At 47.3% G+C, this 27,453-nt stretch overlaps 1 protein-coding gene across 6 annotated transcripts in view; it reads left to right on the top strand.

Moving 5' to 3' along the window:
• Positions 1–27,453, top strand: part of zfh2 (Zn finger homeodomain 2) — a 359,438-nt gene that overhangs the window by 136,807 nt on the left and 195,178 nt on the right. For 4 of the 6 annotated variants that reach the window (XM_084589992.1, XM_084589986.1, XM_084589990.1 and 1 more), the window contains one exon: positions 19,132–19,211. The gene's annotated coding sequence lies outside the window, so the exon portion shown is untranslated. Of the gene's footprint in view, positions 1–3,098; positions 3,244–19,131; positions 19,212–23,788; positions 23,895–27,453 lie in introns of all 6 variants that reach the window. The other 2 variants (XM_084589989.1, XM_084589991.1) reach the window with 2 other exon arrangements.

Here is a 27,453-nt window from a genome sequence, read left to right as displayed (position 1 = left end):
CACAGCATATTCTAATGGAATCTGATCCAGATCATACCTGAAAGGCCTTCTAGTTTTCTGCGTTTTCCTCAATCGAAGCTTAATTTTGGCAACAAGAAGCTGATGATCGGTGCCACAATCGGCCCCAGGCCTTGTTTTTACTGCTTGTATAGCGCTTCTCCATCTCTGCCGGCAAATAATATAATCGATCTGATTCCTGTACAGACCGTCCGGTGAAATCCATGTGTACAGGCGCCTCTTGTGCTGTTGAAAATGAGTATTCGCTATGGTCAGGTTGTTTTCTTGACAGAACTCTACTAGCCTCTGCCCAGCTTCATTTGGCTCACCAAGACCGAACTTGCCTGTAATTCCGGATATTACTTCACTCCCGACCTTAGCATTCCAGTCTCCTATGAGAAAAACGACGTCTGATGATGGGGTGCGGTCTAAAAGGCATTGTAGGTCCGCATAAAATCTCTCAACGTCAGCTTCTTCAGCAGCAGTGGTCGGTGCATAGACTTGGACAACTGTTATGTTGAAAGGGTGACCTTGGATCCGAAGTGAAATCATTCGGTCGTTTTTGGGGTTGTACCCTAGCACTGCTTTGCCCATTCTTCTGTTTACTATGAGAGCGACCCCATTCCTTCTCTTGGATTCGTGCCCACAATAAAAGACATAATGGTCGCCGGAGTTAAATTCTCCCATTCCGGTCCACTTGAGCTCGCTGATACCCAAGATATCAATGTTCAATCTGTCCATTTCTCGCTTGACGATATCCAGTTTACCTTGCGTCATAGATCTTACATTCCATGTTGCTATGTGATATATCTCCTTGCAACATCGGACTTTCCGGTCGCTTCCCGACACATCCACAACTGAGCGTCCTTTTGGCTTTAGCCCAGCCGCTTCATTCGTCCTGGAGCTACTAGGAATCGCCCTTTGTTCATCCCCAGTAACATGTGGGACGCCTTCCAACCTGGGGGGCTCATCTTCCGGCGCCATATCGATAATGGTATTGTGACTGGCCATAGGGTTTTCTTGGCAGGGAATACTGGAGTGGGTTGCCATTACCTTCACCAGTGAATCACATTTTGTCAGAACTCTCTGCCGTGACCTGTCTATCTTGGGTGGCCCTACACAGCAGAGCTCACGACTTCATCGAGTTTCGCAAGCCCCTCCGCCACGACAAGGCAGTGATCCATGAAGGGGGACAAAGAAGTTAGTGCTAGCTAAGGCACACTGAAAAAAAAAAAAAAAAAAAAAAAAAAAGCTGCGAGTTCACAATATACACACTTGTGTACAAAGTTGCTTAAAGCACAGATCATGCAAATATGGAAACAAAAATTGAAGCGCTCAACGCTGCTGAATCGAATATTGAGCGAAAGCATTAGCTGCGGGTAACCGAGCGTCCTTCTTTCTCTTCCTCCTCCTCCTTCTCCTCCTCCTATTCCTCTTCCTCCACGGACACGGACACGGCACACAGCGACGAGTGGTTAGACCTGGCGTAGTTTTGCTTTCGCAATAAATTGTTGACGTCCTAATACTGCAGCTACTTAAGCGGCGTTTGAAAACGCCATTTGGTACATGCTTTATCTATCGTGGTCGTACCCCATGACTCCCCGCCTGTGGTGAAACATTTTGCTGTCTGGCTGAAGGTTTTGAAGGTACGGGCCACCCGCTCTTGAACCACATGCAGTTTTGTTTCCTGCAGCTTGATTTCTTATTGGGACGCGGTCAATTCCGCAACGGCATGTTATCCTAGGATCTGTACAGCGCTGTGCTAAATGCGTTTTCTAAACCACCAAGAAACCTCTGATTTTTTAGGTCTTATTATAAAATGGGTAACACTAGGTAAATGAAGACAGCAATGACATTTAAAGAAAAAGTTGGTCTGTGCAGTGCCCCTTTCACACATCGGTTATTGGAACATCGGCACCTCTCCTCCCCTCCCTACTCCCCCAAATATTAACTCGCTTTAGATTGTTTGTTCTCATTTTCAGCTAATCTTCTTTAAAACTGTGCCGTTCAACACGCACGCAGCTAAATATGAACAAGTATAGTTACTGCCTCGAAATATATGAAACCTCAATATACAATACGCCCCGCAGCGGTTACACGGAAGTTGAGGCGCTCGATTCGACTACTGTACCCAAGGATGCAGTGTCGAATCTCAGCCGCGGCGGCCGCTTTTCGATGGAGGCGAAAAGCAAAGCGTCCGTGTTCTGTGTGATGTCAGTGTACGTCAAAGAACCCCAGGTGGTCGAAATTTCCGGAGTTCTCCACTGCGGCATCTCTCATAGCCATAGTCGCTTTAGAATGCTAAACACTATAAACCAAACCAAACAAAGGAGCTAAAACGGAAAAACTAAAGGAACAGCTTTGAAGAAAACAACTTGACAGCTAATGGGTTGTTCAATATATAATGTAGGACAGGAATAGTTGGTGGTGGCCTAATGTTTCTGTTCCAAATACACTCGCAACAATATCAATATCTGATTTTTTTTTTTTGGCACCTTACTCAAGAACATCGATAATGACTATAGAACTAGCGTTTTAGCTCGCAGATAAAACGGCTATATAAAACGGCGTTCATATGAGAGAAATACGACGTTATTAACAGTTACAAGTTCAAGGTTAGTAACAGATGTGATGTTATATGCATTCCTTGTGACTTACGGTGTGCATTTTATGATCAATAAGGTAGTTTCTTTCCATTTAGCAGAATGGCTTGCCATCATGCATTACGCACGTATCGTTTCTTGTTGCTACTTTCACTGTCTTCTGTTCGCTCAGCATTTCTTGTGACGTTACTATGAATGACTAATAGCCTAAGCAGCACCGCACTGCACTGAAAGGAACCTGCTTGCTAATCACTCTCGCCTGCTTCGACTTTATCTTAATTCCTGAATGTTAAAAGCGCAAGAAACGGCTTGCTGTGTGCTGTTTCACTTGGAAAACTTAAAATGTCTCATGTCTAGACACGGTCACTGTACTCTCATGACTTGGCTTCCTTCCCTTTTTGGTGAAATTGCAAATGTTATTCCAGGCAGAGCACTGATTGCATGCTTGTACATATTGCTAAGGAGAGCAATCGTTTTTCTTTTTCTTTTTTCGCCTAGCCGCAGCATCTGCGGATTACTCGACAGATGGTTTCGTTCGTCGCGTCCCGAAACTCCGCAACGCGGGCGACGTTGCCTTGGGCGCGCAGCTGCAGCGATGAGACTGTCCACGGCGTTTCCATGGCACCGCTGACTCGCCTATACGGTTGGTCTTTATATAGAGATAAGTCTGAGTCACCTGATGAGATCTGGAAGGCTACATTGTTGTGACTAAGGATGAAATTTGTATCCGAGGATGCGACCCATATAGCGCGAGCAGGTACGCCAAAGCGGACCCAGGAACCTAAGTGCAGGAAACGAGTGCGGGTCCCTAAGGGGTCGCGGTGAGATGTACGCTTGCGCGTCTTGTGCGTGCTTGCCAGAGAGGCACAGGCCGTATGGGTGGGATACCAGGGCGTCCATGGCTGCATGCTTCGAGCTGAAGGTGGCGCGTCGCATGGTGTCCCGCGCACATGGTCGCATGCTAGCCTGCACATATACGATGATAGCACGCAAAAAAAAAAAGAAAAAAAAAAGCGCTTTTCTCGTTGTTAAGGTGCTCATTTTGTTTTCTTTTGCTCGTTCCTTCTTCGCGTCGCCTTTTGGTTTTGCCAAACGCTTAGAGTTTGGGGGCCCTAGTAACAGACACGGATGACATGCGTCACCCCCTCCGCTGAATATGAATGTCGTGTTGCAGACACAGGGAACCAATTACCAAGGCTTATCCGAGCCTGAGTGACTTTTGAATTTTAAATCTGGGAACCGGGCGTGTACATGTCCATGCGCGCGCGCGCGCTCGCGCACGCTTGCTCGAGGTTGCGACAGCCGAGCCGGCATATTCATTAGAAACGCTCATGGGAAAACGCGCGAAGGCGGCCGCAGCGACGCATCAAGTGTCAACGGGCGCGCACCTCGGCCCGTCTCCCTCAGCCCTGCTGCGCTCTCTGCGCGATGTTTGCGTTCTTTTGGCTTTTCTTCTTGGCTCAAGAGGGCGAAATACACATGTACTCGCCTCTTAATTCCCTCGCGGGGATCTCGGAATCGCGCCCAGCTCACTATTTAGCCCAGCATCCTACCTGTGTTGCTTGAATAAGCTAAATCGGCCAATCGACGAAAGAGCAGCTTGGAAACCGGGAATGTTTGCTTACATGCGTGTGGCTCAGCTTTTCTAAGTTCTTGTGAATTACTTATAGAAAAGTTTGGGACAAGCCGGTGATTTCACACCTTCGACAAAGCCTTTTTTCTTTATTTTTGTTTTCTCGCTGATCTATGACTGTCTATGTAACTGCACTGGGCTTGCTAAGGCCTACGTCATCTCCTAGTTTGCTACTTCCCACAACTCTACATAACCGTTATATCTGCTAGACAAGTTTATGCAGTAGGTCGTGCAAAAGGCAGAAATGTGCGCGTATCGGCAGGTAAGAAAACCGAATGTATGCTTTCAGAAAGTTATTTACCATGGCAAGCTGAAGCTTATGCAGCATGAGGTTGACAATGTGTGCACTAGAGCTGTACTGCAATTCATAGCTGGCACCACGCTTAGATTTTACTAGCATAGTTGGTACTTATAGCGCTGTGCACATGTCTTTGTCGCTATATTAAAATCACTCAAACAAAACAGTATATTTGTTCTATTTTTAAAATGCTGTTTCATCCTTACCTCATTCAGCTTTATCGACGACGCATGCCGGCTAGGTTTAGTGGGAGCGTGTGTGTGTGAGAGACTAAGAGGCCGTTGAATCTTGGCCGACGAGGGCATCACTGCTACCCCTTACTGCTGCCCCTCGTTGGTGAATAGCTTTGCTTGTAAGACTCCAACTGTGTCACTTTTTTACTTATGGTTTTCGTTTGCTGGTGTTTAGATGCCCAGCTTGCATGCTTCGACTGCTATACTTGCACGTACTTAGCTCCTGACGAACCTAAATATCAACTATTTGAAGTACCTCAACTCTCCCCAGGTGCCCTTCACGCCGCCACTGCTGCAGTCTTCGTGCATTTTAATGCACCCCAGACTTGTCAGGGATTCTTCCTCGAACACGCGAATTTTTTCCAAGTATCTCTGAACGCGCACCAACTCCTTCAAGCGGTCCTTTTTATCCCCAGGAATTCTTTTGCTCTGCACTTCAACAAATATGTCACCTTCTGGTGTGGTATGCCAGTAGGGGAAAAAGAAGTGGCAAACCAGCTGAACGATTAAACAAACAAAACGGCTGAGTTATGAATGCTCCCTAAGCAAGTGTGTGGAAAATGTTTCAAGTTCCTGCGCGTCAGAATGCACTCAACGCTTGTTTCTTTACTTCCCGTGACGCTGGCTGCAGCAGTGTTCTTAATATGCCCTTGCCACGGGGTGGAGACTTTATTGCGGAAAGCCCAGACTGCGTAAACGATTATGTAAAAAGCCCGGAGACAAGATTTATACTTGCTGGATGCCGGGGCGTCTGTGTTGATTCGCGTCAGCCAGGCTTGTAAACTCTTAATGCGCAGCGCTCGGCGAAATGGGACACTTTTTTGTGATTCTCTTTTCCTTCGCCTACATCGAGTAACCTCCGTCGATATGTATCCGGCATGGAAATTGCATGCGCCGTGGAAACGCTCCGTCGTGTGCGCTTCCTCCAGCACTCCCGAGCGCCGCCGGGGCGAATTCCGGTCGCTCTGTCCCACTCAGCTTTGTCGCGATGCGTGCCACGACGCCCTGCGCTCCCGTGCTGCCTGTCGCTCGGCGAAGGCGTGGCCCCCTCTGGTGAACAGGAAGCCTATCCGTGTGGTCTGTTCGCCAGTAGTCATGAATGGTATACGCGAGGTTCTGTTGATTTAGTTGGCCGTGCCGTGCGGTAGTATGCAGGGAGCCGCCTTTTACATAAACGTGGCGCTATTAGCACTCTTCGTATGAGCCGCCTAATCCTTGCGCTGGCGCTTTTTCCGGTCGCGCAGCCAATTAACAAGAAAAAGGTGACGATTTCGTAGGTCAGTGTAAGCCTACAGATTCTTGAGCAACTGGAAACTCGTTTGCCGCCCAGAAGTGATCGCACTTGATGTTTGCTGCGCAGGTCGGGGCGAATTCGAATGGAACGTGCGCGAGATGATAGCACGCCAGTGTTCACGCCACTTTCAATTCCCCGGTCGCTGGCGCTAAAATCACTTGCACTGAGAACGGGTCGCCACGATGTCTGCGTTTAGATGTTTGACGTTTCAAAGAACACAAGACAGATTATGCCACACCGTTTTGGGGCCTAACTGCCCCTGTAGTAAACTTTATTAACTTATTTTCCGTGTTATTTACCTCGCCAAGGAAATGGGCATATTGAGTGCAAAGAAGTTTTGGGTTGGTTGCAGTGCAAAAATTCGACACCTTTAACACTACGTAGGTGTGAGAACACGAAATCATTATAATGACAACGAGTCACGACTGTGCATAATGCTTGTAAATAGCCTACACCTTCTTCTGTGTTACTTATAAAGTGCTGTGTAATGCTACGTTCCACAATGTATGAGTCAACGTTGCAGCACAGTACACCGATGTGGTGACGTCATCCGAACTTCGTGCCATGGACACCGTGACCTCTGGCTTTTGTGCTAATGGGACATATAATTCTCATGGGCTGCCCCGCATTCTAGGAACGGCGCTTGCGCATGTTTGCAGTTTAGGATAGCGTAAATTGATTGTGACAGGCACCTAGTTGGCAGGTGGTTTTAGGACGTCGCTTTTCGAAGGATGCCGGGTTTCTCCCAGGGTTTTAATGGATTTATGTTAAATTTTTCACTTTTCAACTGATTGTGACAGGTGGCTGTTGGCAGGTAGTCTTATGACAGCACTCTGACGCCGGGTTTCTCCAGTAATGCGACTTCTAATGCTTTTGCATTAGATTGATATTCTATAATTGTGACAGGTGGCCGCTGGCATTACGACTTTATGGTGACGCCACTTCTAGTGCCCTAGCACTATAGACCGACACCGTGTTTACAAACAAAAGAGCCACTCGCGAATTCCGTACCTAACGGGGAGTGGAGGGAGGGGGGCGGGGGGAGGGTGGTGAAAAGTAGGCTAGCTCCTCTAGATATACATAAAAACAAAAGTATTCAAAGCATTTTTTTTTTTACTTCACAGTGCACCTACGATGTCGTCCGATTGGGACATGCAACATGCGCGAACTCCTTAGAGTAGATTGTGAAATTATGACACGTCATTTTGAAGTCAGTGTGTTTTCAAAACGCCGCGAAAGGTATTATGGTATGAGTCAGGAGAGCGACTCCTAGGAACACATGCAAGCAGAACACACCGAAATATTTTTCTCTTCTTACAGAGGACGTGAGGGCGACCGATCGTTAAACGTTGGCAGGCGCTTTGAAGAAGAGTGTGACAAAGTATGCTGCGTCATTACGAAGGCATTTTTTTTTTTTTTACGTATTGATAAATTAGTGTTTTGCAGCCGGATATATCTCCCTGAAGGCTCACATCCGCTTGGCGTTTTTCGAATCACGCAAGCTTCTCTTGTAGACCGTTATGCTGCCACATGCGTAGATTTGCTTACTATTACTGTCGTTGAAATCATGCAGCCTATACAGCAGTACATAAAAAACGCAGTTCTCGAACGCTACAGCAGGCGAACGAAACAGCACTGCGCACTGTAGCAGACGACGGTGCAGACAATACTCACGCCCCTCAAAGCTCCGACAAACGCGTATACCTTTGCGTGTAAACACGGTGTTGGTCGTCTGCTACTGTGCTCGGTTCGTTTATCGTGCTGTCTGCCTTCAATGGAAATCTTTGTATCGTTTGACTGGCAATGCTTTGAACGCTGCAGAATGCCGTTTGAACACAGCAGCATCCCGGACTCCACTAGAAGCGTGTGCGATTTAGAGAAGCACCCAGCGGATAGAGGGCGTTTTGGGAGCCTGTCTGGCTTCACAACATACATTTGTCGGTGTGTTTTAAAAATATACCGCCTTAGATATAACGCAGCATACTTCGTTACACTGCTTTTCGAAGCGTTCGCCAACTTTTAGCGACTGGCCGCCTCCTTAGTGCTTTGTGAAAAGAGAAAAAAAGATTTGGTACGGTTTGCTCACATGCATGTCGCGCCCCCAGTTGTACCCCTCTGCGCTTCACGGCGTTTAAAAAATACCCCGCTTTCGAAGTGATGCGTTACAATCTCAGAATCCATTTTAGGGAGTTCATGCTTATTCATCACCAACGGACGACATAATAGGCGGACCGCGAAACCAGAAAAATTATTTCTATGGACGCTAAGCCTACTTGCCACCGCCAGTCGGCTGAAAGCAGCGCCTCCGCATCTTGCTGACATCAGATGTCGGTGTTGGTCAATAAGGCTTCCACTCCGCCTGAACGCTGTTGTCTGTGTCTGTTCAGTCCTCCTCACGAGCCGAATATTGTTCTGGCAGGTGCTAGTTGGCAGGTGACATGGCTGACTGCATGTCTGAAATCCGTGTAATCGGCCAAGCAGCGCCTGCCAGAGGCATGCTCCTGATTTTCGTGCCATGGACGCCGAAGCCGCCAGCTTTTGTGCCAGTGGAACATATTCTGCTTTCACATCATTATATGCACCAGCAAAACTAGAATGAATGAATGAATGAATCCTTTATTTGATTGAAGGGATGGCTCTCAGTGAGAAGCTACACTCCAATCCCTCCTAACTCCCTAATTACCCAAAACCAAAATAATTGAAGAAAAATGCGAAGTGCGGTTAAGCAAATTGATTAAGGACACATTAGAACTCGCTGCAAGTGGGATAGAAACAGCTGTCTGTTATAGACAGTTTTTTATTTTTTTTTTGGGGGGGGGGGGGGAGGGGGGGGAGGGGTTGTTTTTGGAAGTAGCACATCATAAATTCATAATATACCAGTTTTTGCAGCGAATGACAAACGTTTCTTTTTTTCTTTTTTTCTGATGCCAGTTCTGTAACAGAGGAGGCGTAATCCAGACTTCACGAAAGAGAGTAGCTTTGGAGAAACCGATAGATGCGAATAATTATTGCTCAGTTGCGCAAATTTAAGGATCAGCTTCGCGGCAACGTTAACTGTGCAGTTAATTTGATAGTAGTGAAGCGAGTGGAACGATTAGTAAACTTACTACTACTATAATCTTAGCTACGCCTCATACTGATCATAGTCAAGAAATTTACGAATACGAATTGTATTATCGTGGAAAAACTCTCCAGAAAGCGCGAATGGAGATATGGACGCGTAGGCCTGATGCGTACCAACGACCGTCTGTTTTGACTAGTTCACGTTAGAAAATGAGAATTCGGCTTTCAGTTGTACAAAGGTCGTTTCAGGCCTCCGGCCCAGAGCAAAACTTTGCGTTTTGATTGTTGCTAGTTAGTACTCCAGACTTTCGTCTCCAATAGTAGACAAGAGTTTCTTACTTTAGCGTCAAGTAAAAGATGCGACTGGCCATAGGGTTTTCTTGGCAGGAATACTGGAGTGGGTTGCCATTACCTTCTCCAGTGAATCACATTTTGTCAGAACTCTCTGCCGTGACCTGTCTATCTTGGGTGGCCCTACACAGCAGAGCTCACGACTTCATCGAGTTTCGCAAGCCCCTCCGCCACGACAAGGCAGTGATCCATGAAGAAAACAACCTGACCATAGCGAATACTCATTTTCAACAGCACAAGAGGCGCCTGTACACATGGACTTCACCGGACGGTCTGTACAGGAATCAGATTGATTATATTCTTTGCCGGCAGAGATGGAGAAGCGCTATACAAGCAGCAAAAACAAGGCCTGGGGCCGATTGTGGCACCGATCATCAGCTTCTTGTTGCCAAAATTAAGCTTCGATTGAGGAAAACGCAGAAAACTAGAAGGCCTTTCAGGTATGATCTGGATCATATTCCATTAGAATATGCTGTAGAAGTGAGGAATCGATTTCAAGAATTAGATCTGGAAGACAGAGAGCCCGAAGAGATGTGGACTGATGTTCGTGATATAATACAAGAAGTTGCTACTAAGGTAGTTCCAAAGCAAAATAAATTCAAGAAAGCAAACTGGTTATCTGAAGAGGCTTTGCAAATAGCTGAGGAAAGGAGGATGGCAAAAGTTATGGGGGAAAGAGAAAGATGCAAGGTTCTCAATGCGGATTTTCAGAAAATAGCAAGGAGAGATAAGAATGCCTTCCTGAACATACAGTGCCAAGCAGTTGAGGACAACAGCCAATTAAGGAATACAAGAGCTCTGTATAAGACAATCAAATATATCAAAGGAAGCTTCTGTGCTAAGCTGGGCGTGATAAAGGACAAACGAGGCAAGGACCTCACTGAAGCCTCAGAGATAAAGAAGAGGTGGCAGGAATACACAGAAGAACTGTACAAGAAGGAGCCGAATGTGCAAACCCAATATAAGACGGTTGTGATTACTGATCTCGAGCCGGGCATCCTGAAGAGTGAAGTTGAATGGGCTTTAGCCAGCCTTGCTAAGAACAAAGCTGGCGGAATTGATGGCATTCCAGCTGAGTTGCTTCAAAACCTCAACCATGACGCTGTTAACATTCTGCATACATTATGTCAGAAGATTTGGACAACCCTGCAGGGGCCACAGGATTGGAGGAGGTCAGTTTACATCCCCATTCCAAATAAAGGCAGTGCCAAAGATTGTTCCAACTACCGCACGATCGGGCTTATTTCGCATGCTAGCAAGGTGATGTTGAAAATCCTCCAAGGAAGGCTGCAGCAGTATGTGGATCGACAGCTTCCGAACGTGCAAGCTGGGTTTCGCAAGGGCAGAGGAACTAGAGACCAAATTGCGAACCTTCGCTGGATCATGGAAAAAGCAAGAGAGTTCCAGAAACCCATCTACTTCTGCTTTATTGATTATGCGAAAGCGTTTGACTGCGTAGATCACAGCAGATTGTGGCAAGCTCTCCAAGAGATGGGGGTTCCAATTCACCTCATCTGTCTCCTCAGGAACCTGTATGAAGGACAAGAGGCCACAGTCAGAACTGCGCATGGTCTTACTGATTGGTTTCCGATTGAGAAAGGAGTGAGGCAAGGCTGCATACTGTCGCCCTGTCTATTTAACCTATATGCAGAGTGTATCATGAGGAAGGCCGGCCTGGACGAGTCTTCAGCTGGAGTGAAGATTGCTGGAAAACGTATCAACAACCTTAGATATGCGGATGATACCACTTTAATGGCAGAAAGTGATGTGGAACTCATGAGACTTCTGATGCGCGTACAAGAAGAGAGTGAGAAGTTTGGGCTTAAACTAAACATTAAAAAGACAAAGATCATGGCCTCTTGCCCTATCAAGTCCTGGAGCATCAATGGACAAGAAGTGGAAGCTGTGACAGATTTTCTCTTCTTGGGCTCCAAGATTACCTCGGAAGGAGACTGCAGCCATGAAATTAAGAGACGCCTGCTTCTGGGAAAGAGAGCAATGGTTAGCCTTGACCGCCTGGTAAAGAGCAGAGACATTAGTCTGCCAACCAAGATCCGTATAACTCGTGCTATGATCTTTCCAGTTGTGATGTATGGATGCGAGAGTTGGACTGTGAAAAGGGCTGACCGCCGAAGAATTGACGCGTTTGAATTGTGGTGCTGGCGAAGACTCTTGAGAGTTCCTTGGACTGCCAGAAGATCAAATCAGTCAATATTGTCGACCATAAACCCTGACTGCTCATTGGAAGGTCAAATTCTAAAGTTAAAGCTCAGCTACTTTGGTCATCTGATGAGAAGAGAGGAGTCGCTGGCGAAAGATTTGATGTTGAGAAAGGTTGAGGGTCGCCGGAGAAGGGGTAGGCAGCGAACGCGATGGTTAGATGGCATCCTCGAGGCACTGCAGATGAAGTTATGTGATGTTAGGAAGATAGTGAGAGACCGGAAAGCGTGGCGTGACATGGTCCATAGGGGCACGAAGAGTCGGATACGACTGAACGACTGACCTGAAAAGATGCGACGAATGTATCCTGGCATGGAGCTAGGTTCGGCGGCAATCTAAGGAACATGTTTTCAGGACCCGAGCAATAGCGCGAACATTGTTTTGATTCAGTTTTCTTTGGTGCACATTTTCAAGCGCCTAACATCATACTCCTGTTTGCTAGACTCGGCAAGTATTGTTGCTCAAGTCATTCTGTAACATAGGATCATTATTATTCGTTCCTCTCCTTGTCCTGTGTTTGCGTAGTTCCCTTTTAAACAGTGACATAATGGTCATATTATTTACCAAGGGCGTCATGAAGACATGTTGTGGCCAGCGTGAGTAGGGGTCAAATGCACAGCTAGTCTAAACATTCACCTCCAGAGAAGCCAAACTTTAAGCCAGGGGAAAACCTGAAATGCTCGTACATACGAAGGGACGTGCCTGCTTCGCCCGCGGGTACTGTGTGACTTGGTCGCTAGGCAGCGGTGCACTATGTTTGTTTCCGAGAGCACGCATCCTGTCAACTTTTGCTCGCGACTGTACATTCTTAGCAAAAACAAGATTTGTTTCACAAGAGAATGATTTCCGAAATTCTTTGCGTTATGCAAAAATTCAGAAGAAATAATGTTCGCAAGATGAGCAAACATAGGCTCTGAAATTTTGCTTTCGGAGGCTGTGAACGACGTCGATCGGAAGTTCGTTCAAGCCATAATTTTAAACAAAAATTACATTACTTTCTGTGAATCGCTCGCAAAGCTTGCATGCTGCTGGACTAGGAAAATGAACTGTACAATGATCAAGGAGTATCGAACTGTGTGCTTTAAACGTCTTGCCAGTGGTGCCATCAATCAATCAAGGCAGAAAGCTGGGCTGGTTAGAGCTCGTCAAGCTGGGCTAGTTAGAGCTCGTCCTGTCTTCTTCTATGTCTGTGTCCTTGTTACATGCGCTAGTCTTTTTAATTAATGGTGCCATCAACGACACATGAATATGATGAACTTTTAAGATTGATGATAACCGAAAGAATTCTTCTGGATAGATAATAATGTCATGCTTGGATGAGTAATCGAGCCATCGAATACGTTACTGACTGGTGAGAGAGGGCCTTAATGAGGTCGTAGCTAAGCAGCAAGGGGCACTGTCGCTCTATGCTGTCAGCAACGATGCCTCATATTCTGGATGCGCCGGAATAGTAGACTAAAACTTATTGGATATAATTTTACCGCCGTATGTGGTTTCCGCTGAAAAGGAAAAGAAATTCATTTTATTTTAGCTGAGTGAACAGTAGCTAGAGTCTTGTGCGATGTCCAGCGTTTATCAGCCAGTGATAAGTGAGTTACTTGGTGAAGCCTTTGCTTGGGGCGAGGAAAACGGGCTTCAAATCTGTAGCAGGCAGCGCTCATGCTAGAGAAGTTACGTGACGAGGGTATATTTAGATTTTATGCGTTCTCGAAGGCCAATTTTCTTGCGCTGACAATTTGAGAGGTACATGGTCGAGGATTCACCTATTAGACGGAGCGAGGTTCATGTTACAGCGACGTGTGAGGCAGCTGTGTTTCATTTACTTTTTATTTCGAAGTAGTTACGTGTACGTGATAGCGACAAGCGTGACGTGAATTACATTATGACCCCTAAGACTTGGGAGAGTATTCATTGAGAATAAAATGGCTGTATTCAGTGAGAAAACGGAAGTTAAAGAGTGATAATGTAGCATTTGTAACAGGTCTACGAAGCTTCTCAGAACCGCAGAAAATGCGAGTCAACCATCGAGTTCTCCGGAGGGAAGGGACGTATAACAATAGTCATATTACCAGACAATGCTTGGGAAGTTGAAATCGCCTTGGAGGAAAAGTGATTTAACGAGGTGTGAGAATGCGCCCGATGAAGTGCATCGTAAAGTTCACAACAAAAAACTTCAAACAATCAGAATGCTGCCGATCACAGTGACCATCAGTTTCATAAAGTCATAAGGACATCAGGCGTTTCTTAGTGTATTTCTACTTTGCAATCATGTGCAAGGGATTAGCAAAAATAATCGCCGTGTGAAATTCGCCAACGCTCAGTAAATAGGATAACTTGTGATTGAGCTTCTTCTGCCACACATTTTTCGTTTGAATTGCAGATTGACGAACGATGGTTGCGGCATGACAAGTGAGCATAAGATCACGTGAGGCCCACAAAAGCAGTAACATAATAATTATTCGTCTAGTGACTGTCATTCTGGCTTCTGAAGCAGCTTAGCGTAATAGTCTGAAATAAAGCTATAAAGCAGCGAATATATCGCAGCTCTTTTATACATCACGTGATTTCATACAGGTTGCTGAACTTCCGTCCGGCAACATGAATCGAAACTGATACTATATAATAAACGTAAAAAGAAAATCAATTGAGTGCTGGCGAAGTCGATTCACATTTTCTAATGCCATAGTTCCAGAGCAAAATTACACTGGGGAGAATTTTGTGCCTCCACCCCTTTGCACATTGCACACAAGCTGCACCCTGTTGTTTCCAAGCTTGTTGTCATGGGATCATTTTTTGTATTTTCTTTTCTTTTTGCACTGCTAGTATGTCGGCTTCCGTCAGTTTATGCATGGCCAAGTGACAAACTTAGTACTTTTCTCAAAGCAGAGTATGTTTAACCATGCTTGTGCGTACGGATCTTTGATGTGAGTAATTTAGTATGGTGTATATCTGCTCATTCGGATGCGTATACGAGCGTGAGTGTAAAAACATACTGGCTTCACGTGTATTCGGCGAGCTCGACTACCCGCGGTTTCCCCTAACTTTCCGAGGAAGCCAACGCATGAGCAGAGCGATAGTGGAAAGCAGGTTGTTTAGAGGGATAGTAAAGACAACTAAACTTTTTTTTTTTTTAACGCCATGACGTTATAGTGCACGGTGGGAGCAAACACCGACGACCTGTGGCGAAAATCCGGATGGACAGGGCTGTGATGACACGCGGAATCGAAATTATTTTAATCATCACAACAGATTGCGTTTATAATGTAATGAATCAAACGATAATATGGCGTGTAATAAGGTAAATTAATTGCGCTGAAAGCAACGTTGCGGTGAAATGGAAATTGAACCGCGGGAACTGTCGCGTCGCGGTTCAGGCTCGCTATCCATAGTCCATCAAGACATGTTTATTAGGGTTGGGTTGGTTAGGCATGTCTTGTGTGTCTTGAGGAAGGCAAGAAAATAGAAATAAGAAAGTGTCCGTGTTCGCGTAGGGATAGCCACTTAAGGGAGCCCATTAACGCTGTCGCGCCGTACACTTAAGGCGGAGCTTAACTGTCCCTCCAGTTTGCTTTTCGTGCTTCGTCCAGATTAACTCTGGCTCTTTCTGGGCGCGCTGATGCTTTTCCGGCAGCAAAAAACTCATCATCATCATCATCAGCCTGATTATACCCACTGCAGGGTGAAGGCCTCTCCCATATTTCTCCACTTAACCCGGTTCTGTGCTAGCTGCATCCACTTGACCACTGCGAACTTCTTAATCTCATCCGCCCACCTAACTTTCTGCCGCCCCCTGCTACGCTTTCCTTCCCTTGGGATCCAGTTGGTTACCCTAAGCGACCATCGGTTATCCTCTCTTCGCACTACATGTCCTGCCCATGTCCATTTCTTCTTCTTAATGTCCACTAGAATGTCGGTGACTTGAGTTATTTCTCTGACCCACTCTGCACGCTTCCTATCTCTTAATGTTATCCCTACCATTTTTCGTTCCATAGCCCTCTCGGTTGTCCTCAACTTAAGTAGAACTCTCTTGGTTAGCCTCCACGTTTCAGCCCCATAGGTGAGTACTGGTAAGATGCAACTGTTGTATCCTTTCCTCTTGAGCGATACCGGTAAGCTGCTAGTCATAATCTGCGAGTGCTTGCCAAATGCGCTCCATCCCAAAAGACTCATTCGTTGCTAATAAAGTTTCATTTCAGAAGCTTCCCGCCACTCGGTTCAAGCCGACGGCCAGCTGCACTGAAACAAACCCCGTGCTCAGCGCTCTGAAGTTTGGTTTTGTTTTTTTTGGGGGGTTTAACGTTCCAAAGCGACTTTGGCTACGATAGATGCCATAGTGGAGGGCTCCGGAAATTTCGACCACCTGGGCTTCTTTAACGTGCACTGAAATCGCACAGCATATCGCCTCCACCGAATAGCGGCCGCCGCGGCCAGGATTCTGAAGTGAACGGCAGTGTAGCTTAGCATATGTGAAAACTTGCTAAGATAACTGGCCTGAAAAACATAATGCTTGTGAGTCCACCTTAAGCAAGGCTTCTATAATAATTGAAGATTCCGCTTTATATTCTAAAAGGCGCGAATATCATAGTCCTGTTTAGCTGAGCGGCACGTACTCGTGCAGATACCTATAGGGTAGAGCCTGCTGGCCCCATGTTTTGTAAGTGCAGCTAGCTCACAGAAGGGAATGATAGTGACTCGAGCAGTGGTCGTTCCCGAGTTAGCAAAGAGCGTATTTGTTCAGAATATTTACTTATAATCCTCTTTGTCTTGGCTCAGGGCAAGACCCGTTGTAATATAGTTTTTCTTTTGTTTGGCATCATTATGCACCGTACGCTGAATGATTGATTCGTCGATAGATATTTACTTGACAGGGGAACTGTATGGACCTTAGGGAGCGCCTTAGCAGAGGGCACCATATAAATTTCGACGACCTGGATGGATCTTAACATTAACAGGCATCGAAATATTTAACAAGAGTGTTTTCGAATTTCGCTTTTATCTAAATCGGGCCTCGGCTGCCAGCATCGGATCCCTGAAATCAGGATCGGCAATTGAACACCTTAAGCGTACTATCAACGTGCGGCTTTATGCCGAGTTACCTTAGTTTGTACCCGTCAGACAGATGAATAATAAAACAAAGACTGGGTGGCATAAGCCAGTAAAGAGGAGCTGAAGATGGAAGGGTAAGCATGAGAGCATGGTGTTGTACAAGTTGCCAGCGTTAAAAGGTGACCCGAGTGTCGCAGCACGCGGTCGGAAGGCGTCGCTGCGTTCGAACGGCGTGGCGCCGTGGAGGGCGAGGCTCGGGGTCGCGGAAGAACAGTCCCTAGTCCCGGTGTCGTGCGACCGACAGAAGGTGGCTGCGCCATTGCGGCAGGAAGAAGCGGCCGTCTTCACTGCAGGGAGATCACGTCTCGCGATCTGCCGTCTCGGCGGCCGGATTTGGACGCTTCATCGCCGAGGTTTCCTTTATTTTTCTCCATCTCGGTGATGGCAGCCCGTGTGCTCTTTCGACGTCTCGTAACGAGGGGGACATTTGTGTGGCGCAGGGAGATGGAGGGTAATTTGTAATTGGCCCATTAGGACGAAGCGGCTCGGTGCTCGGGCCGCGGCGTGTTGGCTCAGCCGTTGTCTTCCAAATACAGCGCCTCGCCAAATGAGGCCTTCATTGTCGTTTGCAGAGATCGCTTCTGATTATAAATGACGCCCGGGAGGAGGAACTAGAATAGGGTGGGAGGCGAGGGGGAGGCCAGCGCTAATGATATATCCACACTTTGTGCCTGTCTTTTCTTTTCCCTGGCTTCGCGCTGTTATTAAAATAATGCGGCCCAAGAATGTTGCGTAGTGCGCGCCGCCACGCTGCCGCGGTGGACTGGCTTCGCTCGCCGGACTTTCGTCGTTTTACTTCTCTCATTTTGCAGCGTTTAGATAGAAATGAGGCGGCCATTTTGTCAGGCGATGATTTTCTTTCGTCCGCTTTTATCGCGCGCGCATGTGGGGGTGGCAGAAAAGGGAGGGGGGAGACTAATGAGCTGACTTTTCATTGGACGAGCGGTGCCAGGGAACTCGTTAGGAAAGCACCGCCCCCCTTTGTCCTCACACTTTGCCTAGAATTAATTAAGAGAGGATGTGCAAGGGTGGGGGAAGGGGACTCCGAAGAGGCTCCAGTCGGAAACCAAGGAGCGATCCGATGGCATTGGTGAAAGGCACTCGGGTGCAAAATTAGTTTTCGTGTTTAATTCCTGGTGCGCTTGTTGTTATTATCTCCTCCACCCTCTCCTCGCTGCGGAAACAAAAAGATCGAGGAAAAGCCACCGCCTTCTCAAGCAGCGGCGGAAGGAGCCGCGTAGCCGGCAGAAATTAGCCAGTGCTGTCTCGTAAACACTGCGAAAGCTTTTTCGAGGAAAGCGCAGAGAGTTTTCTTGTTCTTTTTTTCGCGCGCCCGCTTTCCGCTTTCTCCGCAGCGCGCTTTCATTCGATTGAAATGGAAGGAACCGTCGCGCCTGCGTGTCTGAACGATATTGGTGAGTATCTGCGATGAAATAGCTTAGCCGTCTTATTTCGCCGTCGTAATTACGCACTTGCTCGCTCTTTGTTTCACCGCCTCCGCGCGCCTGCATTTGTAATGTTAGACTTCTGTCGCATCGCCTCCCCCTTTGCGGCGTATTCTTTTCTCGCAGGGACCTGCTTTAAATGAACGGAGCAGCAGCCAGTCATCCTTCTAATTAAACTGGCCAGAACACTCTGCCTACATTGCAGAAGCGCTTGGCAGATTTTTCTGGCACGTGCCCCAGGGAGTAGCGATTCACTGGAAACTTGGCAGTGCTTTTTTTTATATATATATATATATATATATATATATATATATATATATATATATATATATATATATATATATCAAGCTTTGTAAATAAAAAGATCTGGTTTTAGTGCCTTGAACCCTGCCGAGTGTCTCAGTATACCTATAGAACCATGCACACTTGGCTGTCATAAGCCGCAAGCTGAAGCCGGTTATGTTGCCCCAGCCAAGCAGGCTCGCCTCGTGTGCAAGTTTAGCACCATACATGGAAATAAGTGTTATGGTTTGGCATTGCTCTACCAGTCAATGCCTCTTGCTTACTCCATAGCAAAGAAACCCATGCGGTTGGCGTCGCTCGGGCGTGAATGTTGCCATGAGCCATTACGTTTTTTGCAAAAAGAGGCAAACGAGCATACATACTGTATTCAGTGCAGGATGTTCGCGTTAAAATATAATTCACATCTGATCATTCACAGGCAGTTATTCGCACCAGTGATCAGTAAAGCAAAAGCTTAATTTTGTGCCCGTCTGTGACGGCCGTCCATGCTTTCGTTTAGCGTGCAGTGAACGGTGACGGTGCAAAAGTTGTTCGATACAACACCATGCCAAAACGTATCGCCAATTGTTCCTTTTGTCTGTGCAGCTCCGCACGCGCCTACGACGTCGGATCGAGCCAGATGTCTCCGACCTCGTGACAGCAAATACTTCTTGTGTCCCTAAATGGTGAGTCCTTGCTCCGAGTATGATTACTGCGCTCACAGCATGCACCTGCTTGATGATGGTCGAGAGGCGCGCGAGCGTGCCTGCAATTACTTTGAAGCGTGATTGGGAGTTCTGATTTGATGGCACTCTTTGAAGGGGCGCTTTTCGTTGTTTTTGCCTTGTTTCGTTTCGACGGTCCTCGTATATATTGGCAGGCTCTGCAGTCCAACCAACCTTCCAGTTTTCCGTGATGGCGAGTTTTCTTGAAAGCTGGGACGTTTAATTGGATTGTGTCGTTTCGCACGTACAGTGCGCTGTCTGCTCCGCTAGTGGGTGTATTGTGTCCGCTCATTCACGATACCCGTGTTCGGCTGCAAGCGCACACCTGATCCATTTCATTCGCCCAGCTGTTCCCGCAGCCCGGTCGTCTCTGCGAAGCACTCAAAAGCAAGCGGCGCGATTATTGCTGTTCTTGCACTGATCGATGAGGAATGCGCGGTCTTCGTTTCCTCTCTTCTTTTTTTTTTTTTTTTTTCGAGTGGAGATTTTCATAAGCGAATAGATTCGGGATCATTCGTTCTGACTTTCACTATTTAACTATCTCGATAAGGGAAGCCTGTAACGCGAAATGATTACGAGTGCGTCATTTCGAAGCGGTGCAAGAAAAGTGAAGTAGAAAGCGCTCCGCTGCACTTAGTGTCGCAGAGTTGCCACATACTCAAGAGGAAGCTACAATTCTTGGCTGGTTTCGCGATCGCTATACATCGCCAATATTGACAGACGGGCAGGCAACGGCAACGTTGCCAGCCTCTGGCGTACCGCTGTAGTGCATGAAAAGCTTTCAGCAATTTGTCCCCTAATTTGCAGCCGCAAGTTCCTCATCAGTACCAGTATATTTTGGGCGGGGTATAAAGTACTGTACACTCTGCCGAGGCACCATCGCAAAGAGTTGGCATAGCTACTTCCTGATAACACAAGAGTAGTAGTATTCACCGGTGCAGCTATCCCAGTCTTTTCTGTTTGTGCGGAAGTACGGTTCAGCCGATAGAGGTTTGCCAGAACAAGTAATTCGAAGCTGCGGTTCTCTGCGTATGTATAGCACGTGGATAACCCTAGCGACACCGTTCCAATCTGCACTTCCAGTTACCCGCTGGCCCTAATTTCCGAGAGGTGGAAAGGAAAAACGTTTTATTGTGTCTTATTCTTTCTTTCCCGTCCAGACATTATTCCCGTGAATATCTTGGCACTGGATTACGGACTATTTCGAAAGGTTATTCCGCTTGCAGCACAGTCAAGAAGTTTTTTTTTTTTTTTCGCTTATTCATATTAGTTCTGTGAACTGCACAGTTTACATTAGTTATTAAGGTTTATAGCTTTTTGGTTAAGACTACGGCGTTCGCGACTTGAAATCGCAATTTGCATTATTATCTTCATAACAGTGTCTGCTGACGTTTATCAGAAGGTATAAAAAAAGCGCTGCACAATTAAAAAAGGCTTTCAGGCTCTGCGCATTTGTTTTCCTCTATTATTTGTCAAATCCTTACGTGCACAAAAGCTGAGAATTTTCATAGTAGATAGTATAGCTGACGCATTGGACAACTGCCTATGAGTGACCAGTTCTTGCTGGCAGGTGCAACTTACCGTAAATTGCTAATGTATAGGTGCGTCCAGATTTGCCAGGCATGTGTTGTACGTAGCTCAAAAAATCAGCATACGCGCCATTTTATTCAAAATTAGGAGTCGCCTGAGGTGCACGGAAACCGCAAGCCATCCGCACCAAAGCTTGCTTTTTAGAGCCTACATCATGTGCCGTTGTTTCCCTCTGCAATCCTGGGACGGAAGTACAGAGCTGGGCGCTGCTTTCAAAATGCCAGCCCTGCACATGGCGAATCCCGCTGTTAATATATGATGCTTAAGGCTGCGTGACGTTCGCAGGGATGCGGATATGAATTTGCATGTCTAGCAGATATCGGATGTGAATAAAATGTAGTACAGGCTGTGTGCGCGGTGTCCGTCTTCCGGCAATGAAAATTATTTTGGTAAGGCGCACGCGTGAGCAATTGCCGAAATCAGGGAAATGATTTCAGGCTCCATAGCTAGCTTCGATACTAGAGAGATTTAGCCCACCGTGATCCGCGATCCGCTACCGTGATCCGCCACCGCGCGTTCCACTGCGCATGCTCAGATCCCCTTGGCGCCGACAGATGGCGCCACATACTGGATGTTGGCACACAGACCTGCCGCATCGGAACCAATCAGCTTGTGCGCCCCGCCCACGAGCGGTAGAGGGCCACGGTGGCGGATCGCGGATCATGGTATGCTAAATCTCTCTATTAGCGAGTAGCTTCGCCCTCAGTTCCAGGTTTTCAAAGCAGAACGCGCATATGCACTGTCAGGAGTAAAATTGGTATATACAACTAGCACATCAGTTACACTAGAGTGCCCCAATGCCCGCGCGCACCTATAGTTACACTTGATTGCCGCGCCACTTTCACACTGACGAGCACATAGCCGTTTCATGCGCATAATGAATGAAATGCTTCGGAAAAGCCTGAAACTAAATGCGCATCGTTAGCTCATCGTTGTCCCATAGTTACTGCATGTAGGTTATGCCAAACTTTGGAGCATACCCTTTTCCGAACACACTTCCAATTAAAGATAGCTCTGAGTCCAATATCCGCCTCGTTTTATCTTGCACCACTTCTCATTTTTACTCATTGTTTTTACCCGAGGCACCACCTGTCGTATCAGACTCTCACTACTCAATGGTCATTGAAATTTGCCGTTTGACTATGGTGCATCTCGATGACTGTCGAAAATTTCGGTGACCATTGACTCAATGGGTATTGAGATTGTCTGTGTGTACAAGATCTCGACTCTCGTACATGTGTTTGGAGCTTCATCACTCTATCCGCGACAGCTTCCAGCATTTCTATCATTTTCTACATTTCTCTGCACACCAGCTTTGCTGCTTACTATGTCAGTCGTGCACCAACACAGGAACGAACGCGCACTTTCTGTGCAGGCGCGACGCGTCATGGCAGTCCGTCATCACCGATTCGCGCAGTTCGTCCTAAACCAGGAGACGACAGCTTCAGGATCACCGCATAAGAGGCACGCTGAAAATGCAGATTTCGACCTTTCAGTTGTATTACTTCGAAATCTATAGCTGCATCAGGTATATCTTCCGACTCGCTTGTCTGCTCACGCGCATTCACGCATGACCGAAAGTAGTATTGCCTTTGCAACGCGGAGTTTCCGCGCGAAAATTTAACCAACTCATCGAAGTTTCCTACACTCGCAAAGCAATTTAGTGAAACCATCCGCTTTATTTCCATGATTCTTGCTCTCTACAATGTATTTCTTTTTTTGTTCACGCGACCGTTCTCGCCGTGAAGGCGTCGTACGGACGAACATGACCGGAGACAGTAGCTTCTGGCTTCCATTTTTTTTTTCTTTTTGTCTTGCCTCGCGGTCTTACCTGACTTCGTACACACAACTGCGAGTATATATATATATATATATATATACACATATATATATATATATATATATATATATATATATATATATATATATATATATATATATATATATATATATTACTGCAAGCAACTATACATTCATTTGAACGTGTAAATATCAAAGACCCAGAGTAACGTTGCCGTGTAACGCCATTTCAAAGTTCATAAAAAGCAATACTTTTTCACTATATTTTACCACTCTCCTTGAGAGCGCATTTTGCTATGTTTTGACTTTACTTGCGCATTACATTAGTACCACAATTCTACGGGCTTATTCGCTAATGGACTCTTCACTCAGCCTTGAAATAAAGTCCTTGTTAAGCTGCGCCGTGCCGGTTTTTAGGTATACTTATGGATGAAACTGGTGCTTACCTTATGGTACCTGTAGAAGTGTAGAGTGCACAGTATTGGTTTAGGAAAATATATGGTGGCTAAAAACAATATTTGTTCGCGTCATTTGACTACAGATGTTATGTAAGAGTTAAATGTATTTGTGCAAACTATATCCCGGTGAAAAGAATTCACTTTTCATACCCTTTAAAAACAGCCTGAAGGTCGATCGAGCTTAGCAATGGCAAATGAGGGGAGTGACACATGGTATTCTCATTTTGCTCAAAGTTCGGGCACGTTTCATCGAAAAACACAGGATGTATTTTTCAGGATTATGTGTTTTTTTGAGCACAGCTATACGCCTATGTGTTTTGGGCCCTGCATTAAGCTAATATTTCCCCGCAGAAAACAGTGCACAGTGCCTCATTGACTTGCACCTGGTGATAATCGCTTGGATGATGAGAAATACGTGTTCTTCCTTGCTGCGGAAGTTATCCTAACCGGCGAGTTTAAATATATAAATCACTAAATATATAGAATTTCACTCATAATGCCGTAGAGGGAGGAGATATGCACGGCTGTAGTGCAAGAAAACCATGTCTGCGCTCACGGTCGTATGAAATCTCAGGCGTGGCGTGTGTTACGTGCAACCACAATCTCGAGCATTTAAGTAGGAAAACTGCAGTGTCTGCCATGTCCAGCCTCAACCTATGTAAGCTCATTTGGGCGGCTACTCATTTTCAGCTGCAAAGACGGCATGCGATTCGCATCCGGCTGCGGCAGGTGCACAGCATGAGCCTTCTGCCTCCGTGGCCGACGATTTGCAGATCTACCGTGGCATTCGCCTTTAGTAAGTAGCAGGAACGTTATCTTATTGTTTTGACATTTCGATACATGGGACATTCTAATTTCTCCAACGCCATTCATTGTGACGCTTGTCGTAGTTGTCGTCGCCGCTGCGTCTTGTTCGGCCGCCATCAGAAACCGCGTCGCGCCGCTATCAGCGCGCGTGAAGGTCGCCTTCGCAGTCCGCGCATGAGTGCCTGCCAAGAAGCTGCTTGTCCGTCCAGGCGCGGCTCGGACGCAGCCGCGCGGAGTATTTTGGGCGGGGGAAGCGACTCGCATCGGACTCGTTTGATGCAGTCCAGGCGGGGCCGCCACCGCGGGGGCCCGTGGTCGAAGGCGCGCGCAGAGACCCTAAATTTGTTTACCCCTCGCTAAGTGCGAAGACACCCCGCGCACCCCCGCCAGCATCCCCTCCGCGGCGGCGGCGGCTGCGAGAAAAAGCGCCGTCCAACGCCCAGGACGCCTCCTCCGGAGAGAGCCTCGCCGCATCCGGGAGCCCCCGTGACTTATTGGGGCTCGCGCTGTCCCTCGCTTCTCTCCAGGCTGCTCGAGTCTCGCTTTTGCGAGCCACGCCGCGCTCGCCTGCCCTTTGTGTGCCTGTGCTCCGGACACCTTTCGCCTTATTTTTTCCTCTCATTCGCGTCCATCCTTTACTTTACTTTTTTTTTTTTTTTTTTTTTTTACTTTGTAGCTTATAACTTACGATTGCCGTGTTCCGAGCGTACTTCTCTCATTTTGTTTGGACGCGTAGTTCTCTACATCGAATAGTTCGTGCGCTTTTTCACAAAAAAATAAAAGGGTGACTTATTCTGGACGAGCTCTTTTCATTAGAAGAAGTGAATAGTTGCTGCGTTATTTTGTGTTAGCAATATTTAGTTATGGCTGTATCGTCATGTTATGTATCCTTTCGAGGTGAACTATCCCTATTCCCAAACCGTCGGCCCGGATAAATAATTACTGAGCTTGTTATAATAATGTCAGCGCCCTACCCCTTCCTTTATCGCTAGTTCTGTGAGATGTGCAAGTGGAATATTGGTTTAAAAGTGACGCTAAACGGAAAGGCATGGTTTTAAGTCTTTGAAGTTGAGAACACTTTGTTGTACAGGCTCATCCTTTGCATTCGTCTATTGGAATGCCGTGTAAAACAGTCTGCTCACATGCAACTATATCCCCATCTAACTATAAACGGGATGGCTCCTTTTTCCACACTGTGGTCGCATGTCCCTAATTAACGCTTTACAAGGAATCGCGGCATGAAATTCGGGCACATATTTCGGTCCATGCATCTGCCTCCTCGTGTCTTGGCATCACGGGCGAAAGCGCGTTGACAGCAATGACAGCGTCTCTAGAAGCGACGTCGGGGCGAGGCGACGGCGCACCTGAGCCATTAGCCGCCATTCCCGGCGGACCTCACGTAACCGCGCTGTCAGACTCTGCTGATAAGTACGTGCGCGTCGGGCGCGTCCTTTTCTCTCACCCTCAAGTCCTGTTCTCTGGCCGCATTATCGCGCAGATCGTGCGATATGCGCTTGTTTTTGCGTCCGGGCGCGCACTATTTATGCCCCTTTTTTGGGATGCACGGCGATGCCTACTACGGTGGAGCCGCGCGCGGAACCGTCGTGCCCCGTTTCGGGCTCCGCGGGAAGCGCGCGCCGGCCGTGGCGGATGACAGCGCGAGGGCGGGGGAGGACGCAGAATGCGAAATCGGCAGGGCCACGTGTGAAATATACGGCTGATAAGACGCCGGTTTCCGTTAGCTGCTGCCGCTCCACAACGGTGCTGCTCCCCGGGCTCTCGCCACGTCCGGTTCACAGGTTGAGGTCACAAAGAAAATGAGCGGAAGGCGCTTACAGCTACGGCGCGCCAGAAAGTGATCGCGCACGCGCGCTTCTTCGACGCATCGCGCATGCAGCTCCCAACCGTTTTTCCCTGCGCGCGCCTGGGCAGCGCCGTCGTCACAGTGACGACACGACCCGGGCCAAAAAATGGGAGCACACCTAAGCGCCACGCTCAAGGGTATGGCTCGGCAGCGCTAATGACTCCCGTTTGCCGGCTCCCCTCGCGAATCCACATTCCCGTACAGTCTGTCAAAAGTTTAGCTTCTACGGAGTGTAGTGGTGCTCCTTTAGCATTCGGGGAAGTCCTTCCCGTTGGAGAGAGTAGGAAACAAAATGCTCTTACATTCATGAATTTTGGAACACTTGGAATGAATTGGGAGCCACGCGCTGTGGCTCAAAAGCAAACTCCTTACGCTCTTCAACTTTTGACGAAGGCTGAACGTGCTCTTCGGTACTTGCTCAATCAGTATTCCTTTAATCTGTGCCTCCATTATCCCATACATACTAATTGGCGTGCAGTCGTACCACCAGACGTAGATATAAAGCACCGCCCGCCCGGCGTAGAGCCAGTGTGTCTACTTCAGGGTCCGACCTCTGGGTTTCGAGTTACTGAACTGGATTCCGATCTCGCCCTGCCATCTCAAAGGACGAACCCGAGTTGGCAGCTCCTGCCAACTCGGCCGTGCCATGTGGTCTCGTGACGTCACAAAATCCGACGTCCAATCAGTGCACACCGGTGGCACCTGCCAGCTACTACATACCAGAGACACGATCTTGATTTTTCGCTCACAACACTTACAATGCTGACGTCGGATTTTCTGAAAAACTGGACCTTTAAGGCGTAAAAATGCGCACCGGTGTGTGAGGGCCGACACGGGGTTTACGCGGGTCTGTCTTCGCGAGACGAGACTGGGCGGACACTAAGAGTGGGAATCCATCTAGACATGCAAGCTTTTTAAGGGACGACAGACCGGCAGTTTTATTCAACTTCTCGCTAACGATCGAACACCTATGCTGGAGTGTTACGAAGAGCTCAGAAAACGCGGAAAAATTCAGTACAAGTCCAGGGAATGCATAGTTCAACTTTTGCATCCTCATTGACGTCGCTTGCAGCCGTTTTTATTTTTCCTCTTTTCCTCCTCTAGGATAGTTTTGGCTTTTTTAAATAAGTCGTTAAGCTCAGTAAGGAACAACAACCTTTTAGTTGGTGTTAAATAAACTACAAAACTATCGCTATGCTTTTATCTTCCTTCTTTCGAAAGCGTCCAAATCCTCAGCTCCTGTGCATGCGTACACATAGAAGGAAGGGCAGAGGGAGGAGAATGCTTAGCCAGCTGCTCTTTCGTTTAACACGCGTCATTCTTTTTCATTTGTTCCTTAATTTGGCCTTAACGGAATATCACATTCCGATTGAATTCGCCGATGCTTTGCTTCACCCCACTTGTCGTCGCTTTCGCAACACTTTTCCGACGCTAAATTTTGCGACTTTTGAATATTCCATGCCTCCCGCAGCTTGCTGCCCTACGTTCGCAAACTATATGCTCAGCTTGACGTCACAATGACGCTGCACGTGGTGCGGTTGTTCCCGTTGTGGCGGCGCTGCGTGCGAACCCGCGGTCTGCACGATGCCGACAATACTGTGCCAACCGCGCCGCCGCCCCCGCTTATACCCACATGCGGCGACTGAGCGCATGACGGTTGCACGCCGCGGCCTCCCGTCCGCGC

Source organism: Amblyomma maculatum, chromosome 1, assembly GCF_055883805.1.
Source record: "Amblyomma maculatum isolate TAMU_Amacu chromosome 1, ASM5588380v1, whole genome shotgun sequence".
NCBI classification, from domain to species: domain Eukaryota; kingdom Metazoa; phylum Arthropoda; class Arachnida; order Ixodida; family Ixodidae; genus Amblyomma; species Amblyomma maculatum.
The sequence above is the reverse complement of the archived record's forward strand: the minus strand, read 5'-3'. Positions and strand labels throughout refer to the sequence as shown.